The sequence below is a fragment of the Dipodomys ordii genome, unplaced genomic scaffold, assembly GCF_000151885.1.
Source record: "Dipodomys ordii isolate 6190 unplaced genomic scaffold, Dord_2.0 Scaffold34, whole genome shotgun sequence".
NCBI lineage: Eukaryota > Metazoa > Chordata > Mammalia > Rodentia > Heteromyidae > Dipodomys > Dipodomys ordii.
In genome coordinates, this window is record NW_012267250.1 from 16,123,682 (window position 1) to 16,145,041 (window position 21,360).

At 43.8% G+C, this 21,360-nt stretch overlaps 2 pseudogenes; one reads left to right on the forward strand and one right to left on the reverse strand.

Moving 5' to 3' along the window:
* The window catches only part of LOC105986252, a 2,830-nt pseudogene extending 840 nt beyond the window's left edge, over positions 1-1,990 (reverse strand).
* Positions 1,991-4,110: 2,120 nt separating this feature from the next.
* LOC105986253 lies at positions 4,111-8,473 on the forward strand (annotated as a pseudogene).
* Positions 8,474-21,360: the final 12,887 nt, after the last annotated feature.

Sequence of the window (21,360 nt, forward strand, 5' to 3'; positions counted from 1 at the left end):
GTCCTAGGGGAGCTCTATGTGGAGTCTTTTGAGGAACCTCTATACTGCTTTCCAAAGTAGTTGAACAAGTTTACACTCCCACCAACAATGCAGTAAGGTTCCCTTCTGTCCACATCCCCTCCAGGTTTTTTTAAAATTGTGAAAATACCGTACAGAAGGGTTACAATTACATGAGCAAGGTAATGAGTACATTTCTTATCAAGCATTGTTGCCTCCTCCTTTGTTTCCCCTTTCCATGCCTTCCCATCCCCCCCTCATCCCCATAATGCCTGCTATCTTGTCTTCCTTCTTCCCTGACTCACCTGTCTGCCATCTCCTCCCTTTCTACTTCCAGGATGTCTCTTGCAGCCTTTTGCTAATTATCAAGGCACTCGCCTTGAGCAAAACAAGCTCAGGGACAGTACCCAGGCCCTCTTGTGGCCTACATGCTCATGTTCCTTGGGTAGGCTGCTATCTGAGGGTCTTTTAGAGCTACTGTGCTATTGCTTCTTGAAGAAACTTGTCCATACCAAAATGATCTTTCTCAAACTTAACTGGTCATTCTGATCCTCTCTGCCAGTAGTCTGTACTGGAAAACTGTCAGGTAGAAACCTGTTGGTCTTTATTTTGGCTTCTCTAGGTCATCACTAGACTTGTTCTTGTGCAGATTCTCATTGGGATAATAGACACTATGGGCCATGGCTTTACTACTTCTCCAGGAGTGATCATAAATATTGTAAATTTCATCTTCTCTACCTGAAAATCCACTGTCCATACCCTTAGACTGGTTGAAGAGCCTTTGGTTATACTGAACATTTGAGGTGCAAGGATTGGGGACACCAAGAACTTCAGTGATGACTTCAGTGATATCTCGATGTTCCTTCCTCTGCGGTTTCCATCTCTTCTCAGATTCCGGTCATGCTGTCTCTCTTTGCCTCTCGTGCTGGATCTCCTCCCTCCCACGTGCCTCCCCATCATCTCTGTCCACACAGGTTTTGATGCCAGCTCTCCTCTTCCTGGCTTTTTGGGCCATCACTCTAAGTTTCTTTTCATGCTTCTCTTTTGCTTTCTGGGCCCTTTTTCTCTCCACTTGGGCCCGTGTTTCCACAGCCTCCCGAGTCTTCTGATCGGCAATGTAGAGAGCTTCGGTGAGTTTGGCAAAGGTCTCATTGATGTGTACCATCTGAAATCCTCTTCCATCGGCGGCCAGTCGCTTGTCTAAAGGAATTGTATAACCCTTTGCATTTTTCCAGTTGGAGATGCAAGGAGGAATCTTCCACTCTTGTTGCTCCTTGGCAGTCATCTTTTTGCTTGGAGAGTGCATGACAGGTGCAGGAGGAGAAGGTGGTCCCCGGGGAATCTTCTGGTTGATCCGGAACCTCGGAGGCTCCATTGGATCTGTCTGCATCTCTACCATGCAAATGAGCATCTGTGTAGCTCCAGAGTTCAATGCCACTCCTTGCTGAGATGGTGTGTATTGCAGATACTGAGCAGGAGCCGATTGATCAGCTGCTCGAACTGGCATGGCTGAGGCAACCTTCTGCTGCACACACTTCTCTAAGGCTACCCTTGTCTTTGCTGTGATCTCTTGAATAGCTTCTTCGTTGGGTCTCTGTGGGTCTGGATCATCGGCATTCATCCCCTCCTGTGGCACCAGGTCAGTGTATTTGCTGTAAATGACCTTGTCTTTTGACTGACCTTGTCGAGCAACTGCATCGTACCGAATTCTTCCTTCAGGATCGACCTGAATGGCCAGCGCATTGGACCTGGTTTGTTGTCGTCCCATATCCAGTGGATACTGGGCCACATGGATCTCTGGAAAAGTACCTCCATCTCCAAAATCTTCTAGCGAGCAAGGATTCCAACCTTTTTGGCACCCATACGGGGGAGCTTCTCTGCGTGAGGATGCCAGACAGGTCTGCCAGGACCTGTGAGATCTTGCCTTCTCTTCAGCTTCAAGTTGGTCCTGGGATAGCTGGGTAGGTGCTGGTAAAAAGTTGGTCAGTGCCATCTTTTTCGGCAGGAATTGATTTTGATAAAAGTGAGAGCAAGAAGGAGAGCACACTGCCAGCCAGCCTGAGCTGGAAACCACAGTGCAGAGAGTGAAAGCTTAGGGCAGGGGAGAGGGATTAAATAGGGGAGGGCCAGGAGGAGGTGTGGCCACAGGGGATGCAGAAATGACCTCAGAGCCTATGGAACTCTCTGGCCAGAGGAGGCATGACCATGGTGGATAAGTGAGTGGCCTTAAAGGATAAGGAAGTGACCTCAGAGTCAAGGGGTCTTTGCCAACTCAGGGGATTGACATTTAGAGGTGACTGATTACTGGTTTCCCTCAGGTGATTCGGGAAAGGCTATAGGGCTGTACTTTCCAGGAGAGAAGAGAAGGAAAGCAGGAGACGAGGGGGAAAGGGGACATACCTAACGTTCTAGCCTTTTGACAGTTGTGAAGAGCCACTGATTCTCTGGCTACTTCCTGCTGACGCAGGGGGTTCATTTTTAGGGACTGAAGACTGAGATGTCATCCAGACTGCTACAGGGCAGCAGTAACAGTTCCTTGGTTGTGAATGTGCATATTCATCTATGGAGAGAAGTCTTAGGAGGCAGGGGCTGAACAAGAAGTTGAAAGTATAGCATAGAATGAAAAGTTCTGTTCCACTTTAAATTGGGTGACTTGATGCTACCATGGGAACCACTAAGGGCAACAGGGGTTTGACCAAAGATTTGGTCTGGGGACGGGGGAGGAGGACTGACTGGACTACTCCTCACCTATACATTTGAAGAGCTAAGGCCCAGTCATTTCCACATGGAAGTGAGAGGGGCAAAGGTGGTGTAGTGATGTAACAGGACAGAGGACCGAGGACAGCAGCACTAACTCCTTGTGGCCCATCTCTGTGTCAACAGTGAAAGAGCCTGGGAGCTGATCCCAGTGACAACTGCTGAGCATAGTCAGGTGTGACAGACCAAGTAAGGGAAGGTATGGCCATGAACACACAAGCACATAAGTGCATACAAGTGCCCATGTGTAGGTATGAAGATTAACTAGGTAAGCCAGGTTTTACAGAGAGAGTCCGGGGACACACAGGTTTAAGGAGACAGGTGTTGTCCAGCACATCTAGAGAATGAGAGTGTGGCTTAATCAAGGCCAGAAACATGCTTGCAGAGCATATTAAATGTTTCATGCCTGGCCCTATTAGAAACAGGCTGCATGTGCTTTAAGAGAAAGGAGTTTAATAGCCCATAGCCCTTCAGAAGGCTTCAGGGTTATAGAGAAAAGTTCGCCCAGAAAAGTCAAGGTCAAGAACTGCTCCAGGATCCTACTCCTGTCCTCTTTTAGTCCCAGCCTGAGCCTGAGACCAGTTATGAAAATCAGATTTAAAGATATTAACTTTTTGTAGACAAGGCTTACATTCAGAGGGAATGGGTGAATACCTACACACATACTTAAGGTCTACAACAAAAAGGAAAACACTGGATGTCCACCCACAGTCCACTGTCCTCATTGCCAAGCACCACTTGAGAAGGCATGACATTGCAGTTGCTTAGATACAAACATTCCCTGATTCCTGACAGGTTGATCCAGTCCCATGTGTCTTCTGATCTTTTTTTTTTAAATCTCCATCCCAGTTCTGTCATGATGCACACTAATGGAATGCATAGTGCATCCTTCAGAAGTTTAGGCAAACACTATTCACAAGGAGGAGAAATATAGATTATTTAAGACCTTTCATGGCAACAAATAGAAGGCCATGGCTGTATGTTTTCTTCTCTACAATTCCAGCTCACTGGGCATGTAGAGGGTAGAACATTCTCAATTCAGGGTGGCCAGAATTGGGAAGTCCACTTGCAGGGCTGAGGGAGGGGGAGTCAGAGGGAAGTTTACTCCCCTCCCCCAGGCTGTATTTCTACATTTCCTCAGTGTGATCTTGCTTTGTTGAGAGCTCTCATACACTTTGACATCACCGAGCCATTATTGTAAGTTCCCTCTGCTTATACAAAGTTGCAGCTACAGAAGACCACAGACTGCTTCTACATCAAGAAGAGAGAAGCATTCTTCCTGGTTTAGCTCTGAAACAGCAAAGCTGCAATCACAGGGATGGGAGTCATTTGTTTGGTGGGTTCTCTGGTGTTGCCATGGGAGACGCCATGTTCATTGTCCTCCTGCAGTGTCTGAGCTTGAACAGCCTGGTAGAGGGAAATGCAATTGTCTGATATGAATGCTCAGGACACATGCTTCACCCAAGGACAGTACCACAGTCTCCCACAGCAGAATGTCCCATGGTGCCATGATGGAGGCTTTGGAAGCCTTTCCAGGGTTCTACAAGGCCAGCTGCTTCTGGGATGCTCTGCATGCCAGAAGGTTCCATGGGCACCAGCCTGTGGATTCACCGGTGCAAAAAAGGCACTTTCTCTGTCACAAGCAGAACTGATGTGGAATCAGTGACACCAAGTGTTACAGTCATTTCTTTATTTCTTTATTTATTTTTTATTGCCAAGCAAGAGTCTTTTAAAGGCAAGTGGCTCCATCCTATCACAGCAGTCCAATGCCAGCAACTGGCCTTTGAATGGCTGCTGCCTCTCAGGTTCAAGAAGTTTATAAGGGTCACTGTTGCAGCAGTATCAGTTCAGCCTTTTGAAGACATTCAAGTGATGACTTGAATGTCCTACCTTAGATCCATGGATACTTGCCTCCAGAGTACTTCATCTGTGAGTCCTTTCAGTCAGCAGTAGAGTGGCTAGGGAAAGAGGCAGGTCCATCTGAGGGCAGCCATCTTGTTCAACTATCTGAGTCTCCTCATGGTCAGGACTTTGAGTATTCAAGGATACCATGTTTTTACTCCACCTGTATATTCCCTGACCCAGCCTCATCATAAATCATAATGTTGCTACTTCTAAGTCCCTGAGTTAGAATGACTTCATTTTAGACCATTTGTCTGTCCTACTAGACAAAGACAAAGAGACAACCCAGAGTACTGCCCTTTAGGAAGATACCTCCTTACTATGGTCCTTCAAGGCTAGCTTGCATCAGAAATCTCAGAAGCTCCCAGGAGGATAAGAGATGTGATAAGTGTATTCCCCCACCTCCACCAGTAAAGAAGAAGGACTCCAAGCCCTCTGGTTCTTGCCCAGAACAACATTAACAGCAAATCCAAGTTATCAAGGCAGAGCAGAGGGTGCTGAAGGAGCTGGGGATCTGTGCGCATGTCAAGCACCCCAGACGATCATTGCTATGTATTTACAAGTCTTACAGTGTGAACGTGATCAAACCCTCATTCAGACTGCCTGGGTAGTCCCTGATGTAATTACATGAATGATAGTCTGTGACCAATATTTTTGTTCACTTCCAACCAGAGACCGTATCATGTGTGTGCATCTACCTGGCGACTAGGGCACTCCAAATTTAACTGCCTACTCCTCCCCACCGGTTTCTTCTTTTTTTTTGGCACTACAGAATAGGAAATTCAAGAAATATGCATAGAGATGCTTTGGCTGTACACTAGGAAAAAGCCTAACTGAATTTCTAGAAAGGGAGTAGAGAAGAGTGGCCTTACAGGAAGCTAAGTTGAAAGCAAAGGGACTGAATCTGGATGGGACCCCAGCCCTGTCTACCTTGGGTGGCTTCTCCTGGGCCTTCAAGCTGTCATCACTTAGATAGAGAAGCAATAGCCAAAGAGAAGTCCCTGGCGTCCCTTAGTGTGAAGATGGTCAAAGAGGAACCTGAAAATGTCACCGTACATTTGGCCTCTGAGTTGGAATTTGCCAGTTCTTCCAACATATGGCTTCAATTGTCTGTTAATACCATGAGGGCCTCTGATGCTGAGCTGTGAACTGGAAAGGGTGAAGAGCTTGGAATGCCAGCTCGAAGTGCCCTCGGAATGCTCAGAGCTGAGCCCGAGTAAGGCCTAACGGTCGAGGTTGACAGAGGTAAAAGTGAGTGGGGAGCTGCTTGAACACGATGAGTTTAAGGCCTTGGGGATGAGGTGGATGTCTGTTTTATGGAAGGAATGTTTTATTATTCCCTTTTGCTCCCTAATGATAAAGGAGTCAATTATTTTTATGTTTACAAATTATACTTCATTAATGTCTATAACCACAAGATAGACTGATACACTCGTGTGTGCACTGATCTGTAGTTGCCCCTCCCCCTGGGCTGAATTCAATAAAACTCTTCTTAGGGCACCTTAGGCCTTGGTAGCAGGAATCCCATCCGGTAACCTGGCTCCCCAAGACCCCAGTTCTGTGGCCTGGTTTCTCATTATTGTTTTGTTCCCAGTCACAGCAGTCAGCAACACTTTCTTTTTTTTTTAATTTAATTTAATTTAATTTGTGAACATACTGTACTGGCCTGGTTTCCCATTATCATCTTGTCCCCAGTCACAGCGGTCAGCAACACTTTCTTATGTATCAAGGAAGACCCTTCTGTCCAAAATACCCCATCACACAATTTAGTTGGACTTGTTGCTGACAACAAGGGAAGGGTACAAACACCTAACCCAGGATGAAATTAGTCAGCAAGAACATGAAATCTTCTAGTATGAATAAACTTGAGCTTGAACTTAATAAAAGGAACCTGAAGACAGACAGCAGGCTTCCTAAAGCTCTTACCATGGTATAAGAAAAGACAGCAAGAGAAGCAACAAGACAGCAAGAGCAGAAGTGTGAACCAGTCGAGATCATGAACGGGGTCGCGGGTCTAGATCACACACTCCCAGAAGACATTACAGCAACAGGCGGAGCTGGCCTGGGACATACAGCTCGAGGTCCCCCAGCAGGTCCCTCAGCCACAGGGAGGGCCAATGGGCCACCACAACCACGCCTCTCCTCACCTGGAGGCCAGTGCACCAGAGACGATGCTCAAACAGACCTGGCCATAGGAGGAAAAAGTCCTGTTCTTGATTTAGAGCAAGCCCCGCGATCATTCCCACGCTGCTGAGCAGCACAGACCCGAGAGGGGCCAGCACAGGGACCTGGACAACGGTCTGCTCCTTCGAGGGGTCTACAAGGGCAAGCACCACGGCGGCAGCCGCTTGGGCCACGGCAGACACAGACGCCGACTCCTGCGTCATCCTGCAGCCAGGTGTGTGCACTCAATCCCAAGTGATTAGCATGTGGGTTCTTCAAACTAGGTCTCTAGAAAAACAGAGGACATTTTCATTCGAGAAGAGCTATGTGGAAATTCTTTCACACAGGAAAATGCCCTAGCAGTATCTCATAGCAAACCATGGTCAGGATCGATTGTACTTTATTATAGTTGTGTATTGTTTATTGCTATAAGAACTGCAGTGTGAATTCTGTAAAAATGTATCTTATTTTTATACAGATATAAGTGCAGACATTGTTCTGTTTAAGTGGTTTATTTCCTTAAATGATGGTGAATACTTTAACACTGCTTTGTCTACACAAAGTATTTGTCTGTGTAAAGTTTCTGACAATAAACTACAAATCTTGTTTTTCTAAAAAAGAAAAACACACACCCAGGTCATGAGTGCAATAGCCTGGAAATAGGGAATATCAAAAAATTGCATGGGGTTGAGAGTGGAGGGTTCAGCTCTGTAATCTGGAGGATTGGGGGACAACAGCTTTTTGCCTGCAATCCTCCTCAACCCGTGCCATAGTCCTTGGCCCAGGCCTTGTTGGATATGTCTGCTGCGGGGGGAAATGTCCCTTGTCACCAAGCAGACCGTCAGGATGGATCAGTTGCCTGTGCTGAGCATTGAGTGTGAGCAGCCACTGGAGGTGAAAAACACCAGCAGTCTTCAGGGAACGGGCTCTTCTGAATCCACTGATGCAGGTTTCTGTCTGGATTCTCCTGGACCCTTGGACAGAAAAGAACACCTTGAAAATCTCACAAAGAGGATAAATTATGAGGATAGATTCCTTGCCTTAGAAGATTTTGAGGTATAGCCCAGCTTGGAATAGGAGCCATTCCGGTTCTCTGGAACATGGTATCTTTCAGCTCATTGACCAGGATGAAAAAAAGGAAAAAGAAGCATTTGAGTTTAAGAAGCTCATAAGACCTGCATCTCATGGTTGCCTGTATGCCCATGGACTAGACGAGGGTAAAGATGACTTCTCACAGAGGCAGAACTCAGCCCCAGCTCGGATGCTTTCTTCACCTGAAAGAGATGTGAGCCAGGGAATTTTGTTCCTCTTTTCACACTCCAGTCACCTGTGACAGCCAGTTTGTCTGATGAGGATGATGGCTTCATGGACCTTCTTGATGGAGAGAGAGAGTCTGAAGAACGATGTGGAGGCCCCATCGGGCATGGCAAGTCTCTGGACAGCACCCATGGTTATGAGAAGAGCTACAAATATTGGCAGTGGGTGGGGGCTGTTGGACTCCCCTTCCCAGTGTGACTCCAGCATATGGTCAGCAATGAAGGGAACAGAGCAATCTCAAGAGGAATCTCCATAGGGAAGCACAAAGTGGCAGAAGAGCTTGGCTGGAATTAGTTCTAGAGGGTCCCTGAGATTCTACACCAGTGTGTGTCTCTGACAAATTCCTCCAAAGGGACCATAGAGAAAAAATATCAATGCATAGTCAATAGTATTTTACTAAAAATACTCCTTTTTGGGAAAAAAAGATTCATAGAGCTTTTATGTGTTTCCTCTCAGACTTCAGAAATTGTAAATTTTCAATGTGCTCAAGGCCGGAGGGTAAGGACACAGTTTATTATACAGCTTGTACAGGTTGCTCTTGGGTGTGTGTGTGTGCGTTGTTATTGGAAAGTCAACATTTCTGATTTAAAAAGTTTTAAATCTTGTTAAAACCATTTGTTTCACTGCAGAATTGTTTATAAAATTTCAATGAAGCCAGTCGCTGCTGGCTCACACCTGTAATCCTAGCTATTCAGGAGGCTGAGATCTGAGGATCATGGTTCAAAGCCAGCCAGGGCAGGAAACCCTGAGATTCTTATCTCCAATAAACCACTAGAAAACTGGAAGTGGTGCTGTGTCTCAAGGGGTAGATCCCTCCCCTTGAACTGAAGATCGCACGGACAGCACCCAAGCCCAGAGTTCAAGCCACACGACCGAAAAAAAATTGTTTACTGAAAACTGTGGATCTGTTTCCTACTAGTCACAGCATTTGTACAATGTTGATTTTTATTATATTAAAAACAGGAAAAACAATGCTCAGGAGGAGGAATAGAAAGAGTATCTGAGTAGCCAAGTGGATGATGGCAATGATGGTAGTGATCCAAGCTCTCCCTGAATACATCACCAGACAACACACCGAATTGTGGCTGGATAAGAAGTAGTCCCAGTATCTCAGTAGTCCCAGGCCATTTCTGTCCTAAGATGGCTAAAGCTAGTTCAGCCAGTTCAGTGAATTGTTTACTGACGTATCCTGAAACAGATCATGTCAGATGTAGGGAAAGAAGTCACAGAAAGACAGCCTATAAAAATACATTAAAAACTCAGGTGAATGAGTACAATAGCCAGGAAATTGGGACTATCAAAAAATTCCATGGAATAAAAGCACAAAGCAGATCAGGGGACCAAGATTAAGCCCCCATATACAGATATACAGCATGGCAGGGCACCTAGGTAAAAGGAAGGCTAGACACTGAATGCTGCCTCCTGTTTTTGTCTCCACTTGAGGTATAAGACAGATTGTAAGGAAGAGTTCTGGCAGGCCAAGGGCACATACTGCTGGAGCTGGACTTTGGTTCTTGTCTCATTCCTGACATTGTCCCAACACTGGCATCCTAATCTCCAAGCTGCCTTTGTCCAGGATCAACCAAGCCCTTTAGTGATGCTCACACATGTACCCCATCTTCCTGCTCTCCTGGAAGCTGCTGTCCCTTGGGCCACAGGATGAACAGCAACCACGATCTTTGGACCCCTGCATCTAGCCTCACTCTCCAACAACAGAATCCAAGACATTGTCCATGGAGCAGGTAGGATCCTGAGCCACCTATGTAGGCCAAGCAGGAGTCTAATGACAAGTCAGAAGAGTGATCAACACCTTTGTCTCTGATAAGGCCAACACAGACACTAATTCAAGAGGGCATCAACTGTGGTCGACTTCTCATCTTCTGGACAGTTCTTGAATAAATATAAAAGCTTATCTGGCTAAACCAAGGCTAGAAGCAGCTCTACCAGATCACCGATTCTTAATGATGCATGCTTTCTAACGAAGATAATTCTCAATAGCAGAGTAATCAGGGGTTTCCTTTTAGAATTCTAGACCAAAGAGAGAAGGCACAGACAGTGTCACTGAGTGGTAGGACTCCTGTTCACAATCACTGAATGTTACCCATGAAAAGCATTTGGCCTGGCCCCTTTGGGAACAGCCCCCATGGGCCATGCCAAACTTCTAAAGGTAATCTATTGTGGTGGTTGCTTTTCCTTTCACCTCAAATGCTACCTTTGGGGCCAGCAATGTTGTATATTGATCAGAGGCATGTTCCTCCTTAGGACAGAGGTAAATCAATAATGTCAGGGTTAAGGCTTTCAGTGTGCTGAGCCTGCCTCATCCAGCAGGAAAATCTATCTCTCTACACCTCCAAGGTACAGGTTCTCTCCCCACCTCAGAGCTTAAAGCTAGTGTCAGAATAGTCTCAGATTCTCTAGGCTGATGTTGTATAGGTTTGTGAAGCTACAAGAAGATCCTGGGACGTTATCTCCCAAGAACTAGGCCTTTAAGTCCCATCTGACCATTAAGTTTGCTATAGTCTCAGCCTCATTCATCTAAGAAGGCCTACCTCTCCATCCCTGCCATGTCTATTGCTGAAGCCCTGTCAGTGGAGACCTGCTACATAGCAGTCAGATGTGAGCTCCATCTAGTCCAAGTAGCCCTAGTGCTTGGGACTACAATAGAAATATAAGTACATAGAAGAACTCTTTAATGAAGGGGAACTACTGGGCATCAATCAGCTCCCCATAAGCAGGCCCTGAGAGCAAACATACAATCTGATCAATGTCACCCATAGTACTTGGGTATCACCAATTGAAATGGCTTCTGCTCACTCCGGAGCTGTGGAAGACAAAAAGAAGTCACAACTAGGAGCCAGCTCTTCCTTCTTCCCCTCTAAGAGACTCTGCATCCCAAATGTAGACAGCAAGCATTGTCAATCTCCAGAGATAGTCTTAAACTACCATTTACTAGCTAATGCCCACATAGAACATTGGCTTTCTAACCTCCCCCTCCCAATTTTTAATAATGGAAACATAAAACGTCTAAAACTGAAGTTTCTGGAAAAACACTAGCTCTTGCTGGTCTCGTGTCTCTCCTCAAACTTGGCCTTGGCCTCCCATTGGGAACTTTGAATTTCTTGCCTAATCAGGAGAAAAGGAAACAGACTTTTGCCACTCAAATATTGTGGAAATACCAGCACTAATGGTATGATCTGCTATTATTTCACATGGAACATTATGAACATGATAGATTCTTTTGGTAGAATAGGTCAATCATTTAGATGCTTCTAGATATTAAGAATAAAGGCTTATTAAGAAGTGGAAGCCAAACTATCCTAGAAAATAAGGCATCTCTAAAAGATGAAATAAGACTCTCGATCTACTATTAGACTAGATCTAACCAGATACAAGACATGCCACTAAGTTGTGAATTTTAAACCAGAAAAATACTTGGGGTCAGTAGGGCAAAAGCTAAAGTACCAACACTCACCAATGTGAGCAGACAGAGCGAAGGAAAGAGGTTATAAGACAGCATATGAAATTTGAGCTCATTTCCCACATACAGGGAACTAGAAGAAGTACCAAATTGTCTCTGTAGCCATCTCCAGAGATGAAACCATGAACTCATTCATCATTCCTCTGCTTTCCTTAATGGCAGTATACTGCTCTGATCAGAGAGAAAAGCTAAAAGCAAAGAAGAATCTAGAGAAGTGCGCTATGTCTTATTTAACTAAAGCCAAAGGCTTGATAGACATGAAGCTCTTAGAAATGGTCCCCATACAGCCTCCTCTGTTCTTTTTTTTGTGGTCAGTCATGGGGCTTGAACTCTGGGCCTGGGTGCTGTGCCTCAGCTCTTCAGCTCAAGGCTAATGCTTTACCACTTGAGCCACAGTGCCACAGACTCTGCTGTTCTATAGGAAAAGTGTGCTTGTCTCCCACACCAGAGATGCTTGAAAAGACATGTATTGTCAGAACAGTCTCCAAATGGATAGGATGGATGAAGTGCTCTATGGCCAGACCTGGTTACACTACCTCTCTGACAGGAAGCCCACCATGACTGGTAAAAATTTGCACAGGGTCTGCGTGAGGGACTATAAAACAAACCCTTCTTTCCAAGCTTGGTTGTTTCCACACATTGCAGAAAATGTAACCTTAACTGTATTTTGCCACTTTGAGACAGAATGATTCAATGCAATGGAAAGTTCTGGATAGGCAAGTCACAGGCCAATTCCAATTATGAAAATGTAAACAAAGCCTTAAAAAGTTAAGCTAATTATGACCACATGGTGATATTATAAATGTAGTAATTTAGACCCAAAGAAACACAGTTCCCTCTCAATGCTCTTTTCTAGCTCTCTCTGCTCTTCTCTAGCTCTTCTCTGTCTCTGCTCTTTTCTAACTCTCTCTGCTCTGTTCTAGTTCTTTTCTCTCTCTTTCCTCTCATTCCCAGCTCTCGCTCTTTCCCAGGCCTTTCCCATCCATGTGGAGTGCCAACCTTGCCTGGTCCCAGCAGGTCTACTGAATAAACCTATCCCTTACCTGAAAAAAAAAAGAAACACAGTTCCATGGTTTCCCTTATTGGCAATAATTAGTATATATCTAGGGTCATCCTATCAGATGAGCAGAATAGCTCAAAAGCTATGCACATACGACCATATAAGATGATGCTAAGGGAAATGAACTTCAAAATATGGACACAAGAGGGTTTTCTTTGTTGTTTTTAATGTACTATGTGATTTCTTGTTTCCCTTGTCTGTTTTTCCCCCTATGGTATATCCATCCCCTGTTGTCACTGTATGTGATTTTGGTACCCTGGATTGTATATATGTTTATTTGAATAGGAAAGAGAAGTGAACAACAGAGTCATGAGACAAAGGACAAGGGGGGAACCAATGCAACAGTGACATACACAAGACTAGATGCAACTTGAGGGGGGATTGCGGAGATAGGGAGAGTAGGAGAAAAGCAAGAAAGGGGTAAGAAGTTCAACAAGAAATGTACTTATTACTTTACTTATGTTACTGTAACCCTTCTATACATCACCTTGACAATATTTTTAAAAAGCAGTGGTGCTGGGAAAGCTGGATAGCAACATGTAGAAGACTGAAGGTAGAGCCCTCTCTTCTCACCCTGACAAGCTCTTCAAAGTAGATCACAGATCTTATGGTGAAGACCTGAAACTGCTAGGGGAAATCCAACACACACAGAGACAATTTTCAGAATCAAGAGACAACACACAGAATGGGAGGAAAATCTTTGGCTATCAATGTTTTAGCTGATGAATATCTGGCAGATTATATAAATAGTCCCTAAAACTTACAAACACCCATAATGCTCTAATAGTCATCTACTCCAAAGTTTGTGGATATCACCAGAAGATTCTGGGACATGATTGTCCTTAGCAATCACAGGAAGAAAGCCCACATGCCTGGAGAAAGAGAAAGCATGAAAATTTCCTGCCACATATCCAAACACACTCAAGATCAGTTCACTGACCTTTACTGTGGGTATTTGCTAGAATGGAAGAAACTCCATAATCTTGAGTTACCTGTGAATGCAGGTCTGAGTTACTTATGTTTAGCTCACAGTGGGCTTAAGATGCAGGATATTGTCATTTCAAGGGTGGAAATCTCCCTCAAAAACCTTTTGAATCCTAACCAACTGTACCCAAGGAGATGTCTTTAAAGACTGGGTATTTGTAGAAGTAATTCAGTTAAACTGAGGTCATTATGATTACCTATAATCTAATGGAACCAGAGAGGGCCTCACCATGACCAGAGCAATCTTGAGGAAAAAGTATAAAGCTAGAGCTATGTTTGACCTCAGAATATACTACAAAGCTATTGGAACCCAAACAGCATGGGGCTGGGATAATAACAGCAAAACAGGACAGAGACCAGAAACAAACCAGTATTTTTAAGCAACTGATTTTCAAAAGCCCAAAGAACACAACAGAGAGAAGGTCCTCATCAATAAATCATGCTGGGAAAACTCGATATTCTTACTTGGAAGCTAGACTTCTAACTCATACACAAAATCAACTCAAAATATAAGACTTCAAAGCAAAATCCAAACCTTGGACTCAAAATAATGAGACGCCTACAAGGTGAGTCATCCTTCTCCAAATGCCTTTGGTCAGAAACGTTTTGGATGACAGATCATGGGGATGTATTGGAAACAACCAAATTTAAAGAGGGAACCATGAAATTGCTATATATTGTATATGTGTACCTTACACACACCTGAACTCATTTGTACAGTTTGGTATGCCTTCATTTTGACTACAACCTGTCACCTATGGTCAAGTAGAATTTTCCATTTCTGGCATTGTGTGAGCATTTAGGAGCATTTTGAATTTTCTGAATTAGACCTTAGGGAATATTGTATATCGTAGGTCTGAGCAAGGATTTTGAAAAGTAAAATCTCCAGAGCAAAAACAAATGAATGGGGCTACATCAAATTAAAACATTTATGTATGGCAAAAGAAACAGCCTAAGAAACCTAGAGAGTGGAAGAAGACATGTGTAAACAAGCTGATGAGGGCATAATATGCAGAAATTATATATTCAGTATCAAGAGAATATACAATTGCAAGTGAAAAAAGACCTGAATAGATAGTGCAAGAAATCTGCAAATTACCTACCAGGCCTATGAAAAATATTGCTAATTAGGATTATATAACTCACAAAGCCTCAATAGATATCACCCCTCCCCAATTAGAAGTCTGCTTAAGTTTAAAGTTTTGAAGAACATTATATACTCTTGGTACAGTAGTACAACCCTTATGGAAAACTGTATGGTAGTATGCTTAAAATTTATAGACATGTGCTAGGAATGCAGTTTAGTGGTAAAGTGTTTGCCTAGCATGCATGAAAGCCTGGGTTCCATTTCTCAGTACCACATAAACAGAAAAAGCCAGAAGTGGTACTGTGGTGCAAAGTGGTAGAGTGCTAGCTTTGAGCAGAAGCAGCTGGGAGAGTCCCCAGGACTGCCTGGAGGACTTCCCAAGGTCAGGCAAAATATAATAAATTTAAAGACACAATTACCATGGGATCCACTACTGGTTATATAGCAGAGATCAAAGTCCTCTCTGCACTGCTGTGTTACTGCAGCATTACTGAAAGTAATTTGAATAACTCACAAGATATAGATTCACCCTAAGATAAATGGATAAATATAGTTTGCCTACACAGTGGAATACTACTCAAGCATAATCAAATGCTATCATTTATGGCAATATGCATGAACCTGGAACAGTGCAGTGCTGAAGCACAGAACAATAATCTATGGTCTCCATGTTGAAGCATCTCACCTTGGGAGAATAGTAGTCAGAGGCTGGGAAGATAGGATAAGGAAGACTGGCCAAAAAGTACCAGCTCAACAGAATGGATAAATTTTAGTGTTTGATGCCCAGGAGAGAGAATATTATATATTGAATATTTCAAAAATCTAGGAGGAGATTTCCAGTGTTCGTACACAAAGAACTATAAAGTATTTGAGATGATAGCATTCATATATGATACTATGCATAAAAGTATCTAACTCTTCCCCATAGGTATGCATGTATGTTAGTTAAAAGGTTTGAAGAACGTCTTACAATCTAAGACTAGAGTGGTAATTCAAGGAAACATTTTAACAGAAATAACATCCAACTAGGGTTCATCATTTTGCATCAGTATGCCATTGAGTTCATATCAAGGAATACTTTAATCCATTCCATTTTAAGCCTCTCTGCTGGGAGGTCTCCATGACAGTATCTGACTCCAGGGACTGCTCTATGAATCTTCCTTTGCCCCATGTGAGGAGAGTTGCCAGCTATGTCCAAGGCTGGCCATCCTATCCTGGATAACCATCAGAAGTACAAGGATAAAGAATACAAATCTAAGGGTTTCTGAATTATTCATAGGGTATGAAGGGGAACCCACCTATAAAATGGGTCCAGAGACCATAAAGGACCTTCACACTGGATATTCAGTCTTCGGAGTAGCCTAGGCCCCATTATTAGCCAAGAATCTACAACATGCCTGTACATTCCAATAAAAATAGAAATAGACCCATGAACTGGCAACTTAAGAGCCTGGCAGAACCAAAGAATGTGATAAGTCTTACCTGCAACATGAGAACAGTGCTTTACCACCCTATAAGGAAATGAGAGCCATCAGACTTGGAGAAGGACCAGAACAGACTGGAGACTCCCAGTTATAACCAGATGCTGCTCACACTTAATCCCAGGGCATTTCAATTCCTTCACTACCTGCCAATTAGGCAGACAATTTTGAGTTTCTACTGTGCCCTTGTCAGTTACTCCTTGCAAATACTGGTACCACGGTATCAGGCAGCAAACCCTTAATTAGAATCTCAGGAATCAAACCTAAGAATAGCACTCACAAATCTCAGATGTCCTTGTACAATTTCTATGTGTGGAAACACAGCTATTACCATAAGCTCATTTCCAGAGGTCAGGGGCATCAGATTAAAGGCAGAGGATATTTCACTGAAAAGGTATTGGGCCCTAGGTATAGCAAGGAGCTTACAAACTTCATGACTCCACTTCTGTTATGGTAGGTGCCTCCAAAACTGTTAAGGGAAATACCTGGCCAAGGTTGAACATACCAGTAACAGGCCACACAGCAGGAAACACTCTTAAAGTTTTACAGAGAATCAACTCAAGGCCCCAGATCAATGAGATTTACCATGAGCTGTTATAGCATCTGGCTATAATAATACATAAGAAAAAGTAGTAATTGGGAAAAGTAGTTACACTAGGTCCCAAGAAGCTCGACTAAGAAAGCCTGGCAAGTCATCAAATCCAGCTGATTGGGACCACACTGACACTCTGTCTCTGATCCCTAGGTAACCAGAATGGAGGTCCTAATTTTGAGCACGTGCCCTACAGGCTCACCCTGTGTTTCCCAGATGACCAACAGCCTCAGAGGGGACACTTCCAGAGCCAAGTCCCAACATCACCTAGCATGACGGGGGCACAGCCAGCTACCTTTCCAGATCACCTTTCTAATCATGAATAGTAATCACAGACACCAGAAAATTCTTCCAATTCCTATTCCACCAAGTCTCTGATGTAGGTGTATAAACTGGAGATTTTGAGAGATATACCTGGCCAATGGACATAACCCATCTAACAACCAGATCCAGGATTAAGCCTGAATAAAGCAAGATGTGAGCAAGACATGAGCAGCTGTTTACATCATCTTCTCTAAGTATTCTCCACACAGACTGTGGAGACCAAATTGACTAATGAAGCCAACAGCTAGATGGAGGGAATCAGATTATCTGTCATATCTGAAAGTGACTATAGGACCCTAAAGGGATATAAACTTATTAGTCCATTCCAAGATGTAATTCCAAATCAATCGGGGAATGGACCTACAAGCTAGACATGAAGGATGGGGGCAGAGACCAATAAAGAAAACTCAAGGTAAAGGGTGGGAAGGACTCCACCCTTTGAAATATAGGCTAGAAGAGCACCTGCCCACAGACACCATCACTCATAGAAGAGAGAAACAGGTGGCCTGGAAACCCAAGGCCCATACTCATGGTGATTTCATAGTCAAAGGGAAGTCTGAAGGATGATGCATAAGGAAAGTAGACTAGACACTGAAGCAAGAGAAAGTCTAGGCCATAGACAATCTGTAGCAAACATGGTCACTCATTCAGCAAGACCACACTTTGAATACTGAAGCAAGAGAATTTCTAGGTCATAGACAATGTGGAGCAAACATGATAACTCATGCAGCAAGACCACAGTTTGTATGCTTGATATATATTACCAAACACTAGAACCCTGAAGAGTGGGCATGGGCCTGGCCAATGACCCAGCACATACAGGCTCCTCAGGAGTCTTGTCTTGCAGAGGCTACAAAAATATTTTGATTCCAGAGAGAACCTTGGCTACCCAGGAGTTGGCAGAAGTGTGTCTTACTCAAAGCTATCCTCGTCTGAGTGAAGGCTAAAGGCCATTTCCTCTTCAAAATGAAGCTAAGCATTGTTAGAATAGAACAAAGTCCAAGGAGGAGAGAGAAGGACCATTACTATCTTATGGTAATGAAGATTTCAGCTGAAGAACACCTGCTCACAGGTGAGGTATGGGTCCCAAACTAACTCTGAGCCCACATAGGATAGACAAATCCCATGTTTACTATGCAAACAGTAGACAGAGACCACTCCAGGGACACAGCTCAAACTCTTCGAGCCAGGCAAAAACCCTCCCTGGAAGGAGACTGATGCTGAGGCCAACAGCTGACAGCCCCACCCCAGACGATGTCACTCCATGCCAGTACCAAGGACAATAGCAATTTCATGATAAGAGAGGGGTCCTAGAAGAACAAACTCCAGCAACCAAGACCCAGCAAGGAGTAAGGGCCTAAGCTGCATGACCAACCATAAGAGAACATGTCCATAGCAAGATGATTTTACCTGCCTTTTCATTAAGAACAAGAATCAGAGAAAGATGCTGCATGAGCTTCCCCTCACCCCTGAACCCAGAAGAAAAACAGAGGGGGAGGGGTCTTGAGAATCACCTCATACCTGCTCTTGCTCAAGCTTCTGGAAGACTCTACCCCATTCTGGCCATTACCTCCCAGGAACACGTACCCCATCTGACTGGGAAGTCTCCAGCAAAGAATCCAAAGGAATTCATGATATACACAAAATAGGCAACACCTGTACTTGGAAAATAAATCTTGAATCTTCTGCCCACAGGAAACTAAGAATTTTTCTGTCCTCATGAACAACACCTGCCATAGCAGAACCTGAAGAGAACAATGGACTTTCAGCCCATCATATACATCAACATCACTAGCAGCTCAGCTTCTCAGTAGATCAGTTAGATCCATGAGATCATTGAAGGCTTAAATACTGGAGGCAGTGACCATTTGTTGCTGTTTAAACTAAACCTAAGATCAGGAAATTTTGTCTAGCAGAGTAATACGTGGTGGTAATTCAAACACCTGGTTGGTTGTGTGTCTTCATAAGCCCTGAAAATCTTTAGCTTGGGGCTCTCCTCCTAGGCTCTGCTGTGTCGGTGTGTAGGACAAGGCCTGAGCTGTAGCCTGACTAAATAAAACCTTAGTACAGCCGTAAAGTCTGACTCTCAGTGGTCTTCTTGGTGGGGGTCCTGTGACCTGGGCACAACAATCAATGCACATCCTCAGGACAGGCTGGATAGTTCAGAGACCATCCATTGTACAGACACCAATGCCTCTGCTGTTTGGTCCACCAAGATGTGGACACAGCCTTTGCAGGGGTTCAAGCTGAACATCCAGGTTTTAAAGGTAGATATCTAAGCAACAATCAACGCAACTTCCTAAGGGCCAAGCCATTCCTACCAAGACCAAGACACCATAGTGTGAGGAAAAGAAATTCAAGAGTATGTCTCTGCACCTTGTATTCATATACTGTTTTGTAGAATGGAAACTTCTTGTACAACTACTTAAAGATAATAATAATAGTAATATTGTAAACAAAGACTATGTATCAGAAAAATTCTCAATTATCATCTGAGACAGCTAGGGTCACAAAGAAACTAGTGCAGCTTTGATGTTTGCTTCACTCCAAAATGCCATTGCCCACATGGGCAGGAATTGGGGACATACAAAGACAAGGGCAATCTTGTTTGCTCTGCCTCTATTAAGCATCACTGGCTGGGGTACCAGTCTTCAATGGGAAACAAAGAAATATGACCTACCTAGTTTCAGTTAGTGGTCTGAAACATGCATTATCCACATGCCAGGTTTCCAGAGTTCTGTCCATACCAGCAATATTAATGCATACTTGTGCATTAGTTAATGCACACTTGTGGCTGCCTGAGAGTCCCAGGGAATCACTAGAAAGGGAACATGTGCTCAGTTTTAACCCCTTCACTACTGGAAAAGAAGTTCCTTTAACACACGTTTCAAGAACTTGAAAGTTAAAGGCACAGGACAGCATGGAAAAAACAACCTTCAAGAAACCTCCTACTGGTGACTTGTTTATCTGGTGCCTTGGCACACAGGTGAGCAGCAGATGGCATGGTCTCTGGGACTGAGATTTCAAGGGCCTCAAGAGGGAGCACTGCTTTGTGAGCTGCAATGTAGGAGAGGATAAATAGAGAACTCTCAAACCGCACTCACCCATTTTGTCCCGTGGACTAATTAAAATAGCTACACCTTAACTGCTTCTCTGACACAGGAACCAAGACCAGGTTCCTCAATAGATACTCGTCATCATCCATGCTTTAGCAGAATAAGTTTCCTTTCATTTCCATCCTTGGAAATTTCCCTTCCAGGGGCTGTTCAGGGGATGGATTCCAGTTTAAAATTGCAAATAGGGTAAGTATATGTATTCATCTCTCAGTCCTTGGTACTCAGTATTAACAGTCCCATACTGGCTAGATCTAGGATGGAGACAGGATATTGTCTCCCAGGTCATGCATACCCTATTAATGTGACTTGCAATTCAACTTTAAAGTCAAATCAACTCTCTGGAGATTTCAAAATTACACATTTACATTTGATAATATTTAAGATTTGAGTAACTGGCTTAGAAGACAAACTACAAGGAGGATAAGCATTGTGTGTTTGACATCATTCTTGCTAATATAACCTATTGTTATTAACACTAGCAATTTGAAAGACCCAGCCTCAGTGGCTGAGAGGTTACTCTCACCTCACAGAATACAGTCATTCCCATCTATGGTTTAGAGATCAGCCACCTTCCTTCCACATTGGGGCTTTGACTTCTTGGTCCTCCAGTTTTGTTATAGATCCAAAAGTAGATAGGTAAGCATTTCATGTCCTGGTCTACTGCTTAGAACACGGTGTACCACCACAGTCTAGCCTGTCATCAATGAGAGAAGACTTGCAGTCTTGGGAGGACCAGCATCTTCTTTAGGATGAGAAGAACCACTTCTCTGCATCACTTTCCCTAGGATCATCATCTTACTGGCATTGCAGAAGTTATATTTTTGACTTTTTAAAATGTCTGAAGTGGTTTCAGTGTTGCAAGTACTCTTATTAATGGCTCCTAATGACATTCCCAGATGACCCAGACAAGGTAAGACTAACTCACTCTGCAGGTTCTTGTATTAGCACTGAAGTATCCTTTGAAGTCACATAAGCATTCACAGGAATGATCATTGTTACAGAATTGCTGTCTCCAAGACATCTGCTGTATGCATAGGTGACCAAGGTGAATACAGTGTTTCATAGGCTGTATCATTATGTAAAACCTAGTCACTGAAACTAA